Source organism: Pongo pygmaeus, chromosome 6 (assembly GCF_028885625.2).
Source record: "Pongo pygmaeus isolate AG05252 chromosome 6, NHGRI_mPonPyg2-v2.0_pri, whole genome shotgun sequence".
Classification (NCBI taxonomy): Eukaryota; Metazoa; Chordata; class Mammalia; order Primates; family Hominidae; genus Pongo; species Pongo pygmaeus.
The window spans coordinates 96,812,165-96,833,643 of record NC_072379.2 but is presented as its reverse complement, the minus strand read 5'-3'; positions in this window follow the sequence as shown (position 1 = coordinate 96,833,643).

Here is a 21,479-nt window from a genome sequence, read left to right as displayed (position 1 = left end):
GAATGTCTTTCATGTTGGAGGTGATACCATTAATCACATCAGCTAAAATCAGGGACAAATTTTATACCACATCTTCTAACTGGACAATGTCCATGCTAGGGATCATCCCCACAGGGCATGTAGCAATACCAAGTCAACTATACAAATGGCAAGCTCCCACTGGTCACCAAAGGTAGCTTCAGTCACTTGAGTACTACATATCTATGGACGGTATTGCCTTGAAGACTTTTGGTCTTTAATGGCTGTTACGACCATCCTTAATATGCAAATCACTGCGTTTTCAGTAGGGAGGCAAATTAATCCCTGACTTTAACAGTCCTACCTTCAGCACACCTGACATACAATGGTGAAACAGTGCAGGGAAATGCAACAAATACTCCTACTGGCAATTGAAAGAATCAGAGCAAAACAGCAGATAGTGGTCCTTCAAACTTCTGAGATCTTCTTGGGCAGATACTTAAATAGCTTGCCATCCTGGGAATGGGATATGTCTCTTGTTCAGCTCTGATTCTGCTGCTTGGGAGTAGCCATTTTTATCCTTATTCTCTTTTGGTGATTCTTTCTTTTCCATTTTCATCTTTAGCTACCTGTGAAGTGACTATGCAGTTTCATATGCTCTTTGGAGACTGACGAGCTTTTTCAACTTGCTTCCTACTCTTAGAAGGTTGACAGCCCAAAGGTTGGTTATTTTGATTCTTATATATTTTTAGTCACAGATTCTTATAGCTCACCTGGTGGTTTTATTGGCATCACAGCTGTCTACAATTTTTAGTAGATGTATCTAATTCTTCTTAGCTCCATGTGCCATAACTGTAGCCATTATTCTTTTTATAATATAATTCTTTAATCTTCTGTATTTTGTCTCTTTCCTCAGATTCTCCATCGAAAGATGGAGATTGTACCCATCAGGCTTTGTATCTATCAGGATTGTATCTATCAGGCTTCAGAAACAATACAGTTAAGTTTCAGGAACCACTTCACCCCAACCCCTGCCCCAAACATTTTGGCTAATTGAAATCACATATTAGGGGCCACCTTAGTTGATTCGAAGTTTTAACAATGAGTATGGTCTTTTTGACCACTGAGGAAGTTGAGACGTTAAGTAATTTACCCAAATCACAAAGCTAATAGGTGACAGATCTGGACATTGAACCTGGACAATGCCTATAGATGCTACACAGTTAAACATTGTGCTCCACTGCTTTTTAATGATGATAGCTATCATTTACTTTCCATAAAGCAGGACAGATGTGAGCTATGTGGACACCTTCACACTGGCTACAACGGAGCACAATCTATCAAGGAAGTTACTCAGAAGCTTTTACTCAAGATCATTATATTGTCACAGAATCTTTTGGGTGTTGCTTTTGCACCTGGAAACCTCTGTGGCTGGTGGCACTTTTGCCTAAGTTTAGCTGGTGCCCTCTGGGCTCATTCTGCCCACTTGGCATGGAAGGTGGCTCTTGGCTCATGCTACTGGCCCCGATACCATACATACTAGGGGCAAGCCAGGCACGGAGTGGTGAGGGGTATGTGAATGAGCAAGCACAGGGTCTAGCCACTGGGTACAGTCAGGCACGCTGACTGCTGCAGTAAAATGGGCAGCTCCAGGCACTGGCACAGGCACAGGCTCTGTGCAAGCCTGTGGCTGGATCAGATGCACCACAAACAGCTTCCACTGTGGGCACCTGCATCTGGACAAGGGGAACATGCTGGCACCTGGAAGCTTGGAGATGAGAGAAACTGCAGAGCCCTAAAGTGGGTGTTATAGCCATGGCTCTGGCATCCCCTAAGTCTGGGCTTCCTAAAGGGCTTCAGCTCTTCTGTACTCCTCGTCGCCTGTAATGTGGCAAGTTGAGAGGTGTGTTTCAGCCCTGTTTGTCTTACAGCAATTTCAGTCTTGCCTTTAAGAAGGTCCTGAGTTCTTGTCCAGAATGCATGTCCAGAATGCATGAGGTATGTGGACAACTAGAGGGTGAGCAAGGTGGAGAGGAGCTTTACTGAGCAACAGAACAGCTCTCAGGAAACCCAAAGTGGGTAGCTTCTTCCACAAGCATGTCATCCTGATGAGTGTCCAGCTCTCAGCAGAGAGGAGACCTGGAGTGGGTAGCTCCTCTCTGCAGGCAGGCAGTCCTGATGAGTGCAGCCCTAAGCAGAGAGAAGACCCAGAGAGGTTAACACCTATCCACAGGCAGGTCGTCCCAGTGAGTCGAGGAGACCCACAGCTGGTAGTCCGAAGATCTCTGTGAGCCTGGCTGAGTCCGGGGTGTTTATGGGCTCAGAAAGGATGGAGTGCATGCTGATCCATCCAGGCGCAGCCATGGGTGGGCCCAGGAAAAGCACCTAAGTTCTCACTCCAGTCTGCAGACTCCACCCGGAACTGGCAGCCTGGCCCCCAGGCTTCAAGCTGTTCCTGGATTGAAGGAGGGTTTTCAGCAGAGACCTGCCCCTTTCTGTCCAGGTACCTTTCTACCTCCTGCTGTCATTAACATGTCATTCTTGGTGCCATGGCTGTCCATGCCATGGGGTGTCTAGGGGCCTGGGCTGAACTGCCCTCGGTAACCCCTTGACTCTCCCCTGTGCTCGTCGGTGCCCAAAGTCAGGAGGGGATTGAGGTGACAGGGGCTGGTGTGTCAACACTGCCATGAGTGTGCACACATCTAACAGGGGTGTGAGAGCACCCAGGCTCAGCCACAACTTTGCAGAGTGGGCACTGGGATTGGTGAGAGGCCAGGGTATGGGAGCAGGCAGTTCTGAGTCTGCGGGGGCAGGGGAGACTTCTTGGACACAGAGACCACAGTGACACCTGGGTCTTGAGCTACTGCTGGGTTGCTGCAGCTGTGCACAGGAGTGTGTGGTTCCTGCCCCACTGACTCAGTAGGGAGCAGTCTCACCTGTTCCTGGTCCCCACCAGCTTTGTGGAACACACAGCCCTGGGCATGCCTCCCCTGTTGCAGCCAACATCTTTGCAGAGGCCACTCCAGATGGGCTGCCTCTGCCATCAATATGTGAGTTACCTTAAATATGCTTCTGCTGGAATGTAACTGTAATTTTTCTGTTCAATTTCTTCAGCTCCAAGGAATATAAACCTATTTTTAAAATGTTAATCCTGAGCACTCTAGAGTTCTAAAAAATTTAATCCTGACAGGGAAATGATTTCCCTTCCCCAGATTTCCATAAAGATAAAAAACGTACTGAATAGTTAAGAAAAAGCAGAGGTTGTATGCATATTTACAAGGTGGTGTGAAGATGCGTTGGAATATTAAACTATATTTGAGGAGACCTCAACCCTCACATGTGAACTTTCCTATATAAGCACTCAGAACTGTATTTCTGTTTTCCCATCTATACATAAATTAATCTAATATTACAGAAGAACTAATTAGGGAAAGTTATTAACAAAGCTTAAATACAGGTATAATATAATGTAAAAGCAGCTTTTATCTTGATATTGATATTCTTTACTGTTCTTCCCTTGGGATCTACCATCCGCACCAGTTCCCAGGCTATTCCTGATGCTTTTCATCTAATCCTCAAGCAAAAAAGCCACATATATTTCAATATTTCTTTCCTTGGAAAAATGCACTTGTCTTATTTTCTAGCTTTGTTCTCTTTTAGGGTACAAATAATAAATATATGATTAATTTATCCATACTAATGGGTGGATGAATGCAAATGGCTAAAATGGTTAAATTCCCTTTTAACATGATTTAAAAAAATTTTCTAGGGCTTCTGTCACCACAACCCAAGGTATTGTGATAAAAGTAGTAATAATTACAAATAATCTTCAGGTTAATTGGATAAATAACTTCAGAAAATTAGTCTGAGTACTATCCAAATCATCTGATGCAGGGAGACATCAACTCCACATTTATGGTCATTGTTAGGTTAATTAATAGCTCTCCTAGAAATTCTTCAGCTGTAGTATGTGTAGTAATATACACTAATTTTTAGAAAAAAAGAAACCATGTATACAAAAAATTGTAACAAATTCAAAGTCATTAATTTGTGATTTACCTTATATTTTCTTTAAACACATGTAAGTATATAATACAATCAATGAGTGATTAATGTTAGTGTTCTACCTTTTTTAAGAATACACACGCAATATTGGTACCATGCAAAAAAGAAGCATGTGCAATTAAAAGTAGGCATTGGGAGTGTGGGGGAAGGAAGGGAGAGGGAGAGGGACAGGGAGATTGTGTGTTAAAGGATAATGATCCCGAGGAAGTGACTTAGTATTTACAAGTTTTACTGTAGAAGATGCCATTCCCCGTAAAAGACTGATTGTTCTGAGATCTATTTGTTTTCTTTATTCCTTCCTGATATGGTTCAGCCATGCCCCCACCCAAATCTCATCTTGAATTGTAACTCCCACAATTCCCAAGTGTTGTGGGAGGAACCTGGGGAAGGTAATTGAATCATGGGAGCAGGTCTTTCCTGTGCTGTTCTCATGATAGTGAATAAGTCTCATGAGATCTGAGATCTGATGGGTTTAAAAATGGGAGTTTCCCTGTACAAGCTCTCTTCTCTTGTCTGCTGCCATATGAGACTTGCCTTTCACCTTCTGCCATGATTGTGAGGTCTTCCCAGCCATGTGGAACTGTAAGTCCATTAAACCTCCTTTTCTTCCCAGTCTTGGGTATGTCTTTATCAGCAGCATGAAGATGGACTAATACACTCCCTTACATGTGGAAATTGTTACAGTAAGACGGACCAGTGTTGACAATTCTGGTGAAAACTGATCTTTACTCACTTGATTTATGACATCTCAGCAAGGCTTTGTCATCGTTAACAGCAAAATATTCAGATAGATCCTCTAAAATAGGGCCCATAAGCGTTATTTTATTGAAATACAATAACTGATTTTTCACACAATAATTTCATGCAGAGAAAGAGAAGAAAACAAGAAAAAATTATAGCTTCCTTTTCTTGAGTCTCAGTTTTATATGAGAAATATTTATTTTGGAAAATTTACTTTGAATATTCACTTACATAACCAATAGTAAGCCCCTGTTATGTTCGAAAAACAAAATAAACAGTAAAAATCATTTCATAGTAAATATGTAAAGTGACTAACTGTCCTGGCTTTCCCAAGACTGTTATGGTTTTGAAACTGTAAGTCTCACATCTTGGAAGTCCCCATAGTCCAAAGCAAACATTCAATATAACTATTTGCACACCTACTTATAATAAAATTTTATTGCAGTAAAAAATTAACTTCAAATAATCTGCTTTATAGCATTAAGTAGTTTTCAATTATCCAGAACTAGCAACTTGCTGGCTAATGTGGCTTCTGAAATATTCTGCTTAATGTAACATCTATTGCTACATCACAAATTGCCCCAACACTTGCCATCTCAAAACAACACAGTTTCTAAGGGACAAGAATCTGGGCATGACTTAAGGTTGTTTGACCGAAGGTCTCAGTTCCTTCCTTGCAAATGGTTGAAGGTTGCTCTCAGTTCCTTATCAAACGGGTCTCTCCAACATGGCAGTTTGCTTTATCAAAATTGGCAACAGAGTGAGTTTATTAATTAGACAGAAGCCACAGTCTTACGTAACATAATCATAAAGGGAATTTGCTGTATTTTATTCATTAAAAATAACTCACTGGGTTCAATTCTCACTCAAGGAAGGAAATACACAAAAATATAAATAGCAGGAGGTGATAACCAAAGGAGGCCATCTTCAAGTCTGCCTGCCATGTCTGGCACTCAGAGACTTTGAGACAAATTAGTTGCTTAGATATAGATATAAATATAGGTATAGATAAATATGGAATATTACCAGCATGCTCCCTTTCAGTCATAATTTTGCTTCCAAAGGTTAATCAGATATTTCTGAATTCTCTTACTTTACACCTCTCTTTCAATTCTGTTACCTTCACCTCTTTTTTTCTTCATATGAATGGAATCATAGAGTAAGTACTCTTTTGTTTCTAGCTTCTTTTATTCAACATTTTGTCTTTGAGATTCACATATACTGCTTATGATTTTTGATTACTATATTTACTGTATTAATATATCATGACTTATTAGTATATCCTACTATGTCTTAATCAAAGAATAAATGTCATAATTAATCATCTTGCATTACAAGGTCTTATATCTCAATTTCCTTTGTTAAACCTTTTCCCTACTTCAGTCCTTTTTCACTTTCAGTTCTTCCGTATGCTCCTGGCATTCTAGTCTTGACTCAAAGGGAGAGATTCATACAAACTAATTTCCACAAGGTGTTCCTGATTTAATATTAGAAGATATTTAATATCCTCTAATACCACCTTTAGGGATTTTGCAATCTATAATTACAAAGGAATATCTGTAAAATACAGATCTCTATATCTTAAGAAAAGGCACCTCCTAGGTGAGAAAGCAATTTGGTGATGAGGTGGGGGTGCTAGCTGATAAAACACATTGAACACAACATACTCACTTCATTTAATAGAAATATAGGTTAGACTTTCAAAACTTTTATCATTTAGAGTTGCAAAATAATATGTATTATAGAATACAAAGTGGAACTTTGATTTGAGATGATAATGTGATATCAGATCTTTAACCAAACACTCCAAGGTGAGGTGCTCATTCTCTCAGTGTACCGTGGAAATGATATTGAAATAAAACAGCAGAGATGCACACATGCACTCTTGGAAACAAGATGCTGAATGTGAACCCTAGAGACAGCTAAAGAGGAAACACAAATGAACTACAAATTCAAGAGAGCGATTTGAAACTTTTTTTGAAAATTTTAAACCCTTTATTAAATTCCTTCAAAGCTTGTTAGTATGTTAAAAGTATCACAGGTACTTCAAAATTATTTCTCCAAAAAATGCTGAATGTGTGTTCTAAGTTCTCCCACTTAGAATCCATCATTCTGAATAAGCCTATTGTAACCAAACTTAGCATTTCTCATTCATGCTTGGGGAGCCATATCCACTTTTATCTTAAAACATCTATGTACATGTGCATGGATTTTCTGAAAAACAAACTGAATATTCAGTTATAGGTGTGGTAATTTTCCTGTTTATGCATTTGGAATTTCCCATGTGTTGAAATCCTTGCTTTACTTTTAGTTTTGGACAGCAGTCATATCTTCCAAATAATCTCAATCAACACGATGTGCTGAGGAGGAGAGAAGGGCACTCTACTAAAGTTATGTGCCACGAGGAAATTTCAACACTTTCACAATCTAGCTAATTTTAAATAAACAAAAAATGAAAGTGGTTCATGCATAATAAATCCCTGCTGAGCTGTACTATGTTTTCATGACTAATTTCTTTTGCTAACCACAGCTTCTCAGCCTATGACCTTTAAAAGGCAGGCATTCTTTACAAAAACATGGGCTCACTGTCAGGGCTGTGCCTTTTCTTACTTATGAACTCCCTAGTGACTTGTTAACTGTCCAAACATTGATGTCTTCAAACAACTTATGGAAAATGCACTTGTAGAATTTTTTTGGTGCCATGAAAGGAACCTTCCTGTTACAAAGTCAAAAACCAAAACAATAATAAAGAATAAGTTGCTACTCAAAGGACTGATTTGATACATTTCATTTTTCTTCACAGAAACAATTCTGGTAGGGACACTGAAGCATATTATCTAGTCATCTCTCCATAACTGGGCAGAATGGCAAATCATCTCAGCTGAGATTTCTAGGTGACTTTCTGGAGGATAAGGGGGGAATATGATGTAGGTGCTAGAATCTCCTACTCCTTCTACCACATACCTATTTTATGACTCCTTAACAACCATTGACTCCAGGTCTTTTTGTCGGAGACACTTGTTTAACATTTTCTACTTGCTCCATTTTCTGTTAGTTAGCGCTGCCATTTATTATGGATGTCTATTAATTGCTTTTGACCTTGTAAGAAAAATCTCTCTGTTTCAGGTGTAATTTATTACATAAATAATAGTGAGGTTCTCATCAAAACCAGGAATTATCATTGAACTTCTCTCACTGAGTAATTAGCTCAACAACAGAACTAACATTGTTCTCAAGTTTCAGGTTAATCTCTTGAAAGTTGTAATTTGATTTTTCTCTTTCAAGAGTCTCTATTATTCAAGCACAACATCTTCTTTGCCTTCTCAAGGGCTGAGAATATCCTTAGGAATCTAATGACTGTGCAAGTAGAGAGCAGACATGAACTGGGATATTAACAGGATAAGCAATGAACATAACTTTGTAGTGTCCAGTAGGGAAGAAAAAGCAAGCAAGTGTCTTACTTCACGTATTCACCCCTTCTCTTCAGCATTCATAGGTAATATATAGAAGCACCTTTTTCCAGCTTCAGTTTTCTTGGAGGTATTGCACAGTCATCCACCTTCGGAATTCGCCTCTGTAAGTACGCTATTTTGTGTTATTTTTCCCTTCTCCATCCATTGCTAACTGGAGCATAGTTGGATAAAGGTATCCAACCCTTTGGATTAATAAATATGATTTGTTTGCTTCTCTTGGCAGTTTGGAATAAGGATAAAGGGGTAATAACTATATGGCTGCTTGTGCTGAAGCTAAAAGGAAGATCACATATTACTAATCTCATTCATAGTTCTTTTCCCCCGCTGTGCTGCTGTTGTTTGCATGCCTCTTTTTCAGCATGTAAAAACATTTTCAACTTGCATTTTATTTTATTTATTTATCACTCCCTGCAATAAAAAAACTCTTGAGGATAGGTGCCATGGCTTATTCATTTTGAATTCTGATCTGTGTCTAGGACGGTGTCTAATAAACAGTATAGTATAGATTAAACAATTTTGCTGCTTTAGTCAGGTTGCATTTATGGCCTCTTTTGCTGAGTTCTTTAATTCCTCCTGAGATGTATTACAGTAACCTCGTAACTTAATCCCGTTACATTTATTTATGATCCTGATAACCAAGACCAATTTGAATTTTGAACATGTTTCCTGCCAACTATTGCTCATAGCTCTGAGACCAAAATTTGCGTGGTGTCTAATTTATCATTGATGAAAACATCAAACAGCCCTTATGAAATATTATTATATATGCCCTGAAGTTGGAGCATTGTTTCATTGATATTTACTTTTTGTTATGTCCCTTAGATAACTGTACACCAACCTTATAGTTTTGTAGTTTAAATTCTGTTTACTAGTTTAGGACTAGTATGCAATGTTGAGATAAGATAAAATGTTTTTTACAGTTCAAGTAAAGCAGAAGTAAAAAGGTATCATCTATCATCTGAGGATACTTTTGGTTTATAGAAGACAAAAATATAAACATACAGTATATATTGAAAACAAATAATTTACTTAAAAATCTTTTTTTTCTGTAGAGGTCCCCTTTAAGAATCTTTTCACAAAATGCTTAATGATATGACGGTTGTTTTATGTGAAAATGCAGAAAGAAAACTCAACCAGTAAATGTGTAAAGATCTATATTATCCATAAGTTTATTTTTCAGATTATTTCAAGAGAGGAATTTATTCCAAAAAATATTTGTTGATTATCTACTACAGGGCAAGTGTTATTATTCAACGTCCTGGAGATACAGCAGTTAAAAATCAGACAAAAGTCCCTGTCCTTACAGAATTTTACATCTTTGTAGGAGAAGAAGATAAATACATAAATATGGCATTAATGGCTCTGGAAAATATAATAATAACAGAGATGGGGTTATAGATTATTAGGGGAATGTGGCACAGCAATTTCAAATAGGGGGCTCATGGAGGCCTCACAGAGCAGCAAGGATCTGAAAAGGAGAGGAACACTACGTAACCATCTAGGGAAGAGCATTCTAAAATTAGGCAAAAGCAAATCAAAAGCCTCGAAGCTCTGAGCCTGGGGGTTTGGGATAGGCAATGAGGCCAGAGAAGCTGGAGTGGGTAGCTAACAGGAAGAGCACTTAAGGCTGAGAGGTAATGGTGACTTTGACAAAGTTGTTAGCCATGCAGGTGGTGACATGGGCGTGGCACTATTATGGGTGTACTTTGAAGTTATACCTGACTGTGTTTGCTGACAATTGGATGGAAGTTGTGAGAAAAAGAGAAGAATCCAGGATGACAAAGGTTTGGGTAAAGAACCTGGATTACTTATCTGTGTAAATAATGACTAAAATGCAATCAAGGTCTAGGTTTCTACATACTTTTATTATCTCATTAAAGTTTTGAAAATTCTGATTGGAAGTATCAAAAAATATTAATAAGATGAAATGACTTATCTGGCATTATGTAATTTTTCCTTTATTTCTCAAGGTATTTTAACATTAGAGTTTTTTTATTTGCCTTTTCTTTCCTGCTTTGAAATTGTTTCTAATACAGTAATTTTTCAAATTTTCAATTTTAAATTTCCATTGTTCTATATTATCCCTTCATACTTTTCCTAATTGATTCATATTTGTGTGACATACTTAGGGCAGAGTTTTCCAAATATGCAAGTTAAGGCTAAACCAGTATGATCATTATGGTGTGGTTGGCATTGTACTCATTTTGAATATTTAATCCTTATTATTCACATCCACATTTGTGGCAGATAATACTTTCTCTAATTTAAGGATTAGAAATTAAGTCAGGTTAATGCATCTAAGGCTCTGCAGCTATTAAGCTGTGAAATTGTGTAAAAATGATTGGCAGAGAGATCTTTCATACAGGAAACCCATAGTACCCTGTTAACTACTTAGGTAGACAAGTAGAGTGACCTAAGAGTGTCTTAGGTCACTTTCAGCAATAGGTATATAAATCATGCATTCTCTTGGCAGTTTTTCGTTTTTTTTATGACTTACAACTTCATTTAGTGAAAATAATGCTAGACTTATAATCATTTCTAACTGGCTTATTCCCAGTTTACAGTTTTCTGGTTTTGTGATCTTGGACAAACGTTGTTTATTCTCTGTGTCTTATTTTGTCATTATTATAATGGAGAAAATAAAATTTTTTTTTGTTTCACATTTTTGAAATGGGAATCAAATATCGTTTCTGTAAATGCCTTTGGAAAGTTAATTATTAAACTGTAAACTGTTATAATTTTATATCACATTCTCCCTTGAACCTTAAAAAATGAATTATATTAAGTTATATTAGCTTCTGATGTTTCCAGCTTCTAGCACAATTGTGGCAGGCAACTTTGGCCTGATCTCCAGGTGCGGCAGCTTTTTGCTAGCTACTTTACTTTTCAAGGGTTAAAGTCCCAGACGAACCTTCTTCGCCTTAGTGAGATTTTGCCCCCAGTATTCTCTGAGAAAAAGAATTTCCAGCCAGGAAATGACTGCTGAGCTCGGTTCATTTCCTTCAGGATTTTCCTACCTATGGCTTCTGCTATCTCTGTCCTCTAGAGGAACCAGGTCTAGCCCAAATCATTTCATTTCAGAGTGAGGTAGCTTTTGTGGATTACTTTATCCCTCCAGATTGCATTTTTCTAATTTTTAAATGTAGTCATTAATACTAGCCATTCTAAAATTGTATCGACATAAATGTAATATACTGTGATTTGCTGTGAAGTAAAAAGGAAGTCATTTATTACTAATCAGAATCTACTAATGTTTGGAAATAATTTAATTTTTCAAGTAAATTAGCAAATTTTCTACTTGTTTTTGTGGGTGGAGGAAAAGGTGGTTTGCAAATGTGATATACAAATTATTTTTATCTATAAGTGTGCCTTGTGATGGAAAATATTGAAAAACATTGGTTAGGACAAATGATTTCTAAATGGTACTTCTAAAAATTCTGATTCAAAACTCAAATTTTTAAAAAATCACCTTTTCTCTATAATGTTTAATTCTGGGGTCACTTCATGACAGCCAGGTATAAGTTAGGCCTGAAAATTGACTGTGATGAAATGAGGAATCGGAGAACTGGAGAAATAGCACCAACCTCCTTCCATGCAGGCTGGGTGCATGCCAGGTGATTAGACATGAAAGCAGAGAATGAGAAGAGAATTGGGATGTGCAGGACTCATTTTTTGTTTGTTTCCCTTAATATCTAAATCCCTAGAAAATATTCTCTATACTGGTTGTCTCCAGTTACTTACTCCTCTACCATTGTCTGTTAAACCTATTCTAATTTGACTTTCACCTCCCCAGCATTTTACTTGAGCTGTTCTTATTGAAGAGACTAATGATTTCTATGCTTATAAGTCCAGTGGTCAATTCTCTGTCGTCTTCATAGTTGACCTGTAAACAGCATTTGATAAAGTGTTTGAAAATCTTTCTTTATTTGGCTTTTGGCACACAACACTAACCTGATTTCTGTCTACTCCTCTCTTCTCAGATCTCCACTTTTCTACTGTTTTTCCCAATCTCCAAAGGTTGACATACTCTTTTCTGTTTTAGTTCACTCATTAGCTCCATCTCATCTAGTCTCATGGTTTTAAATATTATCCATAGGCTTATCAATCTGAAATATATGCTGCTTAATCGCTCTCATGCATTCTGAATTCATATATCAAACTGCTGACTTTAAATGTCTGATAGATATCTCAAACTTACCATATCCCCAAAGAAAAATAAACCTCTAGTCATTCCTTCAAACTTGCACCTCCTGAATTTCTTCTTCATCTCAATAACAACTCTATTCTTCTCTTGATTGCTTAAACCAAAAACATTGTTATTCTCACTCTCTTTCTGGCATCAGACTTCACATCTGAAAAGAGAGAAGACACTGAATGGCATTTTCACACCACTGCAAACCAACACCCATAGTCCAGGGAAGTTATTTTTCCCCTGTAAAAAGGACCCATTTAAGGAAATAAAAAATTAGTATATGTTGCACATATTCTATTAGGAAACAATTTTAATCACTTTAAAAAACTAGAGGAGTAGATGGGGGAAGAGATTAAGAAGACAGAAAATCTCAACTGTGAATCTGTCTCTCTCTCTCTCTGCCTATCTACACACAGATACACCTAAATTAAGATTTAAAGGCTTAAGAAATGCCTATCCATCTGAGAAATAGCAGGAATTGCCTCAGAAACAATTTGTTAACTAATGCCAAAAGAATCAGACTTTGCTGCACACTCTTCAGCTTTCAACTCCTTAATTTACATTTTACAGACACCACTTTTTAGATACATATTGTATGTATCATTTTTAGACTTCCAAAAGTTAACTCAGATTTTGATATTAGTTGATATGTTCTGAACTCTATAAGTATTACATCATTCAGTAATGATAATAAATTCATGACATTGAAACTGTAGCTATTCCAATTTTACAAATAAGAAAACCAAGGCACAGAGAGGTTAACTTGCTTAAGTCACATAGAGAGTAAGTGAAGGTGCTAAGACGTTAGCAGAAGCACACTAGCTTTACACCACACCCTTAACCTTTGATAAGCCATGACTTTCTAAATATACAAACCTAACTGTTAGTGGATGCTACAAAAGTATGTGGTGCATGTGAAATACACATGCATTTATCAAATTTCTAATAAATATTAGTTCTCATCTTTACCATTTATTTATTCAATTAATAAAAGTCCTGTGAGAGTAGGCACTGACTCAGATAGCTCAGGCGCTAAATTCTTTAGGGCCTAGATAAAGGTCTGGCAAAAATTGATGCTCAATGAATATTTGTTGAATAAATAAAAACACAGTGTGCTGGACCTATAAAAGTTAAAAAATACATATTTTATGCTAAGAGCTCGAATCTTTGTTTGATTATGTGACTGAGTGAGCAATATAGGTAAGGCTGCTATTAAATTGATCATTAATGTCATGACTAGAGCAAGTACCATTACACCATCTCTGGCCTCAAAATTAGCCCACTGGTATATCAGACACAACCTTATCTAAGAATTGTAATTTGTAGGCATTTATTGAAGCCATTAACAAATTAGAGTTAACATTCTCCAAATAAAGAGGAGAAAAAGCAAGAGAGAGAATGAATCAATGATATCCTCAATGTTTCTGAGTCTGTTAAGGAGAAGGAAAGAATAAGACTACATACTTAGTGTAAAAACCTTGGAGTCCTATTAGATAGCAATTATTTTGCCCTCCTGGAAAAGAAAAAAAAAATCTAGGGTAATTAAAATGTTGGAAAGGAAGTGGTGCTGGCTCTTATTTCAGTTCTACTTCACCAATTGTCTTTTCACTGTCATCATAAAATTATATACAGCAAAACCAAATACTCTCAACTTCTACCTGTTCATCAATACCAGTTGTTACGCACAGCCTAAAATTGCATCTCAAGAATATGTATGTGTCTTTTTTAATTCTCAAAGCTGCATAGAATTTGTGAATTGATCTTTTAGTTTTGTGCACTTTAAAACTATTTTCTGCTGAAATAAGTCTACTAGAATGCACTGATGCATATTTTACACAGCCTGTTTCTTTACATCATAGTCACCATAACTTTTACTACAAATGTCTTGTGTACCAAGAATGTATGGGCTTCACAGACATGCCCTTGCTATAAATATCCACAAAAAAATCATAAAAGTCTAAATATTTGATATGCTTGAAAATCATCATGAAAGTCTAAATATTTGATATACTTGAAGGCCATTATATAAAAAAAATTTTGTGTGTATTTTCCTCAATTATAGTCTTTCTTAAAGTTCTGAGCCTTTTGTGTAACCTAATAAATGAAATATCCATCTGGCACCAGGATAAATATGGTCTGCATGCTATAGTAAAGTGCCAGATCAAAATTCAGGACTTAGAAACACATGTTCTAGAATTGAATCCTTGAATCCTAGACCACTTAGTGAAATCAAGCATGCGATACCTGGATCGGAGCATGTAGAAGTAAAGTTCCTGAAAACATTTTTGGGTAAACTACATCTCTCCCCTCACCTAAAGGGATATTTGCCAGCTTTGTAATGTGAGGCCTTGTAGGAGGTGGTGCTTTAACTGCACCACTTAAAAATCTAGCATGTGACCAATATAACTTGGGGAATATCTGACCCAGGAAATCTTGAGGATTAAGAAAGCAGACCAATGCTATGGTTTCAGGGCCAGGACAGTTGCTACAGGATTGGAATCAGACAGTACTCTGAGTTTGTTGGAGCAAAGGATGTGTGAATGCTTCCTATAAAAACAAGTGGGTCACGTGCTAGAGGGTGCTGGTGTCAATGTAGTATCTTCTTCAGTCCTTGGCCAATGGGGTCACATATAAGGACAAAGAAATCCAAGCAGCAAGAAGCTGGAGGTATACAAGAGCTTCCTAGGGGCTTCCTAAGGATTTAGAAGCCATCATTTGGAATAGAGACTTATCTATCTGCCTCAATGGAAGTACGGGTGGCAGAACCCCAAGAGAATCTCTGAAAAACGTTTGAAGTGTCCCACTATAAAAACAGATGATTTTTATATGCCAGGCCCAGCACCAGTTTAAAATAGAACCCATCAGTCATTAGTTGAAGTAAAATCTTTCTTATTCCCTTGATTCTCCTCTCTCCCATGCTTATGCAGAGTAGGAAAAGAGAAAAGCCATGCATTTCTTAAACCAAATGTCAGAGAATATCAACTGCTGGCAAGGTGTAAAAGTCTTTCTTTATAATGGAAATTAAATATTAAATATAATCTTGGACTGGATATTTTAAATTTCTGATTCAACAGTCTCTGGTTTCACTAAAAGCAATTATAGGACTCTCAATTACCAATAAGCAAACAAAAAAGTCATGAGATCTGCCCAAATTTTACCCATTGGCACAGGAAGATACTTGTCAATGAAATAAATTTTGAAAAGGGGAGACAAAACTAAAGTTAGCATTTTGATTGCAATTTATAGCTTATACATCATGCTTCTACAAGATTTGTGTCCAAGTATATGCTTCCTGAATATATAAATATGCATATACATATATATATACATTTGTGTGTGTGTATATATATACACACATATATATATGCTTCCTGACAGTGACATTTGTAAGAATCTGAGAATATAATCTAGAATAACATAAAGCCAGCAGCTAAAACCTAAAAGATGAAAACTTAACTTCAAACATTACCTGTGATTTTTATACTTGTTTCTTTTAAAAATCTTACACAATTCTAGTTAAATGATGAAGACCAATCTGAGCTGCTGTTGTGTTTTGTTTGTATTTATCTAAAATTTTAAATTAGACTATGGTTTTTGTTTGCTTTTTGTATCTAGAGAATAAAGTACTCTAAGGAAGACTGCAACTATATTACTCTATTCGGTAGTTGGTAAATAATAGTTGCACACAAAATCAGAAGAACTGTAAATTCTGGAATTAGCCATAATGATTTGATGCTTTTTAAAAATTGAATTTGTTGTTAGTATCTATTTTAACATATTTTAAAGATATTTTATCTTTTGTATGTGCATGTATTTTAATGCCATTAAGATGAGCATGTAGCTAGCAAATATTCATAGTACTTTTTAATGGAATCTTCTGTAAATGTTCTTACAATCTTGTGGAAGAACAAGATTGACTTAGGACTTCAGTGAATTCATTAGTAAAATGACAGGAAAAATAACTACAACCCTTTTGAATTGCAGAATCACAGATTGTAGTATAATGGACAAGCCTCCTTTGTTAATAAATCCATAATAGAAATGTATTTTAAATTTCCTTGCATTTATACTTCCTATTTCTATATCTCTTTTCTCTTAGGTAAGAAGCAAAGTAGCAGGAAGTGAGTATTTTAAAACAAGTAGATTATAAACTGGCATTCCTCCCTATGTTATGCAGACTTTTTTGCAGGCTTTCTTGGCTTATTCTTACTCAGCTATATTTTTAAGAAATGTATGTGGTCATAACCAAGCCTTTAGTTCTCTTTGCTCTTCCTTCATTGGTAACATTATTTTAAACAACCGTCCTGCTTTTTCCCATTGTAGCCATATCATATGAAGAAACACATTTATCAAATAATTTTAAGTTTACTTCACCACTATACAAAGGCAGTGAATAAAGTTGTTTGCTTGTTTTTTCTCACTGATGAACCAAAATCAGGTATTCTGACATTTCTACTGCATGGTTGCCTGCAGAGATAATGAAATCCTCTTTCATTCACTGCAAATTCCCAAGGAGCTGAGTTTCATCTGCTTCCCATTATTGTTTATCCCTGCCACGTGGAGAGTTTACATCACATCCACTTTCAAAGGGGCAGAAATGATACTTTGCAGTTACAAAGGAGAAGGCATTTGGATCAACAATCTCCAGTAATAAGTGATTTCCTGGCATTTAACCCTGAGTCATCTTAATTCATCCATTTTAAATTTTCTATGCACATTGAAGGTAAAGAGACAAAACTGAATTCGATTTCCTTAGAATTGTATCTTCTGGGTCAATCAATAAAGTCATCAATGCTTCTATATTCACTGATTTAACAAATCTTGTTTGCTCAGTTAACCCTATGCACTGTGGATAATAGGCCCTATACAAAATTCACCCTCTAAATTTTATAATATTTCGTTAATAATTATGTATATCATACATTATCACAGTGAGAGAAATGCTTCCAAATTCAATAACTTATTGTTGGCAGATGTATTTGATTAGTGTTAAAAATTAGCCTGGAACTTTAGGCTTAGAGTATTGAAGGCAATTCCTTGTGTTTGGTGAGAAGAATCAGAGTGTTAGACTATACAATGACTTTACCCAGTTAAATATAACACACATCTTAATAATTATTTTACTTATTTATTCATGTATTTACAGATATTTTTCAAAATCTTCTAAAATCGCTTAAAAGGCAGTATTACGTAATGGTTAACAAATCAAATTTATATAGACCTGGAATCAAAACTTCATTCAACTATTTAAATTATTTAATCTGGTTCTATGCTTCTCATCTGTGAAATGGAATATTACTACTTACTTCATACTTTATGGGGAATTTTAACTGCATTTAGAGCATTAGCACTTTTAAGACTGGCTCAAATAAGTGTTTAGTAAATAAGTGCTATAATAATATAATGCTCATAGATGCAAAAATCCTCAACAAAATACTTGCAAACCGAATCCAACAGCACATCAAAAAGTTAATTCACCATGATCAAGTAGGCTTCATCTCTGGGATGCAAGGTTGCTTCACTGTATGCAAATCAATATATGAGATTCATCACATAAAAAGAACTAAAAACAAAAACCACATGATCATCTCAATAGATATGGAAAAGGCTTTTGATAAAATTCAATATACTTTCATGTTAAAAACCCTCGACAAAGTAGGCATTGAAGGAACACATTTCAAAATAATAAGAGCCATCTATGACAAACCCACAGTCAACATCATACTGAACGGGCAAATGCTGGAAACATTCGCCTTGAAAACCAGAATAAGACAAGGATTCCCTCTCTCACCACTTGGACTCAACATAGTACCCAAAGTCCTAGCCAGAGCAATCAGACAAGAGAAAGAAATAAAAGGCATCCAAATAGGAAAAGAAGAAGTCAAAGTATCTCTCTTTGTCTATCTCTCTTTGCAGACAATATGATTTTATACCTACGAAACCCCGTATCTTGGCCCCATAGCTCCTTCAGCTGATAAATAACTTCAGCAAAGTTTCAGGATACAAAATTAATGTACAAAAGTCAGCAGCATTTCTACACACCAATAACATCCAAACTGAGAGCAAAATCAATAATGCAATCCCATTCACAACAGCCACAAAAAGAATAAAATATCTAGGAATACAGTAACCAAAGTGGTGAAAGACTTCTACAATGAGAATTACAGAACACTGCTTGAGGAAATTAGAGATGACACAACAAATGGAAAAACTTTATGCGTTAATGGAAAGGAAGAACTTATACTGTTAAAATGGCTATACTGCCCAGAGCAATTTATAGATGCAATGCTATTTTTATCAAACTACCAATGACATTCTTCACAGAATTAGAAAAAAATATTTTACAATTCATATGGAACCAAAAAAGATCCTGAATAGCCAAGGCCAATCTTAAGCAAAAGAACAAAGCCAGAGGCATCCCGCTACCCAACTTCAAACTACACTACAGGGCTACAGTAACCAAAACAACATGGTACTGGTACAAAAACAGACACATAAATCAATGAAGCAGAATAGAGATCCCAGAAATAATGCCTCAAACCGACAATCATTTGGTGTTTAACAGAGTTGACAAAAACAAGTAATGAAGAAAGGACTCTCTATTCAATAAATGGTGCTGGGATAACTGATTTATCATATGCAGAAGATTGAAACTGGAATCCTTCCTTACACCACAGACAAAAATCAACGTAAGGTGGATTAAACCCAGGAAGATAACTTAGGAGATACAATTCTGGAGATAGGTCCTGACAAAGATTTCATGAGGTTTTTAACTAAAAATAATTATTTTGGGGTGGTAACACTGATGACTATATTTTTTCTTTATTTATGTACTCCCTCATTGTTTTAGTGAGACTGGTGAGGGAAAAAAGACAAGATACAAATAAAGCCAAAATGTAATCAATTAATTTATGCTAAGAAACCTGAACACCTGAGCACTGGCCATTCTTCGTATTGTATGGATTGTTTCTGTTTACTAATTTTAATTTTAAATGTAGTATAGTCTTATCCATTGGAAAATATTAGTGAAACATTTTTAGGTTAAGGAATTTTAATAAACTTATCTGTAACTTTCCTTAACTGCAATCATATATATATATATGTAACATATATATACATATATTTATATGTAAATCTTTTTTACATATATATATATTTACATATATATATGTAAATCTTTTGTCTTCTGCTATCCTTGAACAGAGGGATTATATAAAACATAATGCATGCCCAGCAGTTGTTTTAATACAGTTGAACTTCCTTTGTTCAACAGGAAGAAGCAGATTGCTCTTCCTTTGTATCTGCCTTTTAAAGAAGCTGTGATTTGTGATTCTGCAGTTTTTGCTTTAAGTGGGTACTTCCATATGTATCCCCACTTCTACTTCTGCATCCCTGAGTTGATGCAGTGCCTGCTCAATTTCCCATATCCCATTGGTTTCTATAAAAAGTTAAGGTTGGTGTCTTCTTATAGCATTCCTTTCAAACCTCTGGAATCTTCATGTCCCAAATTGTTTTTCATAAATATTTACTTAAGAATCCAATAGCAGGCCTTTTCCATTTTACTATTTTCTTGGTTTCTTGCTTGGTAGATTGGTTATGTTATTTGGCTACATTTTAGGTTAACCTTTTTTGAATTCAGTGTTGACATAGTTGGCTTATAGAATATAGTTGGCTTGGTTTTGAAAAGACATGCAGAAAATGAGCAAGGGCTATTTTAAAAGGGTTATATAATATGACATAGTAACAATAGAAAAAATGGAAAAGGGTTACATAGCATGACATAAAAAGAAAAAATAATATTTGCTGAGATACAAAATAAAATAGAATCATATCGGTGATAACACATCTTAACAGAAGTACATACCAATCAATGTTTTCAATTATACAAAATTCTTCCATATGGTACAATTCTGGCAAGAAAATAAATACTAAGGTGGAGAACTGAATCTCATTTTACAGAGTTAATAACAATAATAAAGAAGAGTAAAAAAACTATTCTTGTGCGCTAATTTCTTTTGCAATAGTGTACAGCTGGGTTTTATCTTTTATTGTGTATATTATTTAAGATTTATTTTTTTAAAAAGCTTTGATCATGTAGTTTTTCTACATCTGGTTCTATTTGACACTTGCTATAGAGAGTGTATGAAAGGTCATGAACATTAATACCCCAAAGACAGAGGATTTCTATAAAATATACATGTATATTATTTATGCACACTTTAATTGCCATTTCTATTGTCTTAACAAATGTCTATCAGTATGATATAAAGTGGTGTAAAGTAAACTGGTTAAACTTATGTTACTTTAATTCTGAATTTCACTTTTGGTTATTTAATTCCTGTTTTATCAATCTACTCTATTGAAATACGTTTAAAAATATATTTTTTATTCTGTTACTTAATACTGGCTGGAAAGCAGTATAATGAGGTTAATACCAGACTTTGCTCTAATCTGGCACTCTGTGCAAGTGACTAAACTTCTCACAGACCCAGGTAACTTAGCTGAAAAAATTGGTTTAAGCATAGCCTCACTTCATGGAGTGACTGTAAGGATTTAAAGACGTAACACACTACAATGCTAGGTCAATGCAGGGAGTGGACAGAACAAGCTCCTCTTCCACCTATCTGCCCTAAATATCCATTTAATGTAATTGTGACAACATGGCTGAACCTGGAGAATGTTGCGCTAAATGAAAGAAGCCAGTCACAGAATGACAAATATTGCAAAATATCACTTATATGTGAAATCTTAGAAAGTTAAACACAGAGTATCAAAGACAGAATGGTGGTTACCACACATGTTAGGGCAGAGGGGAAATGAAGTGATGTTGGTCAAAGAATACAAAATTTCAGTTATGCAGAATGATTCAGTTCTGGAGGTGACTATAGTGTATAATATTCTACTACATACTTGAAATTTGCTAAAAGAGTAGATTTTAAATAATCTCACCACAAAAAGAAAAAAGGTAACTATGTGAATTGAACAGTATGTTAATTAGCCTGATTGTGGTAGTCAATTCACCATATATATATATACCAAAACATGTTGTG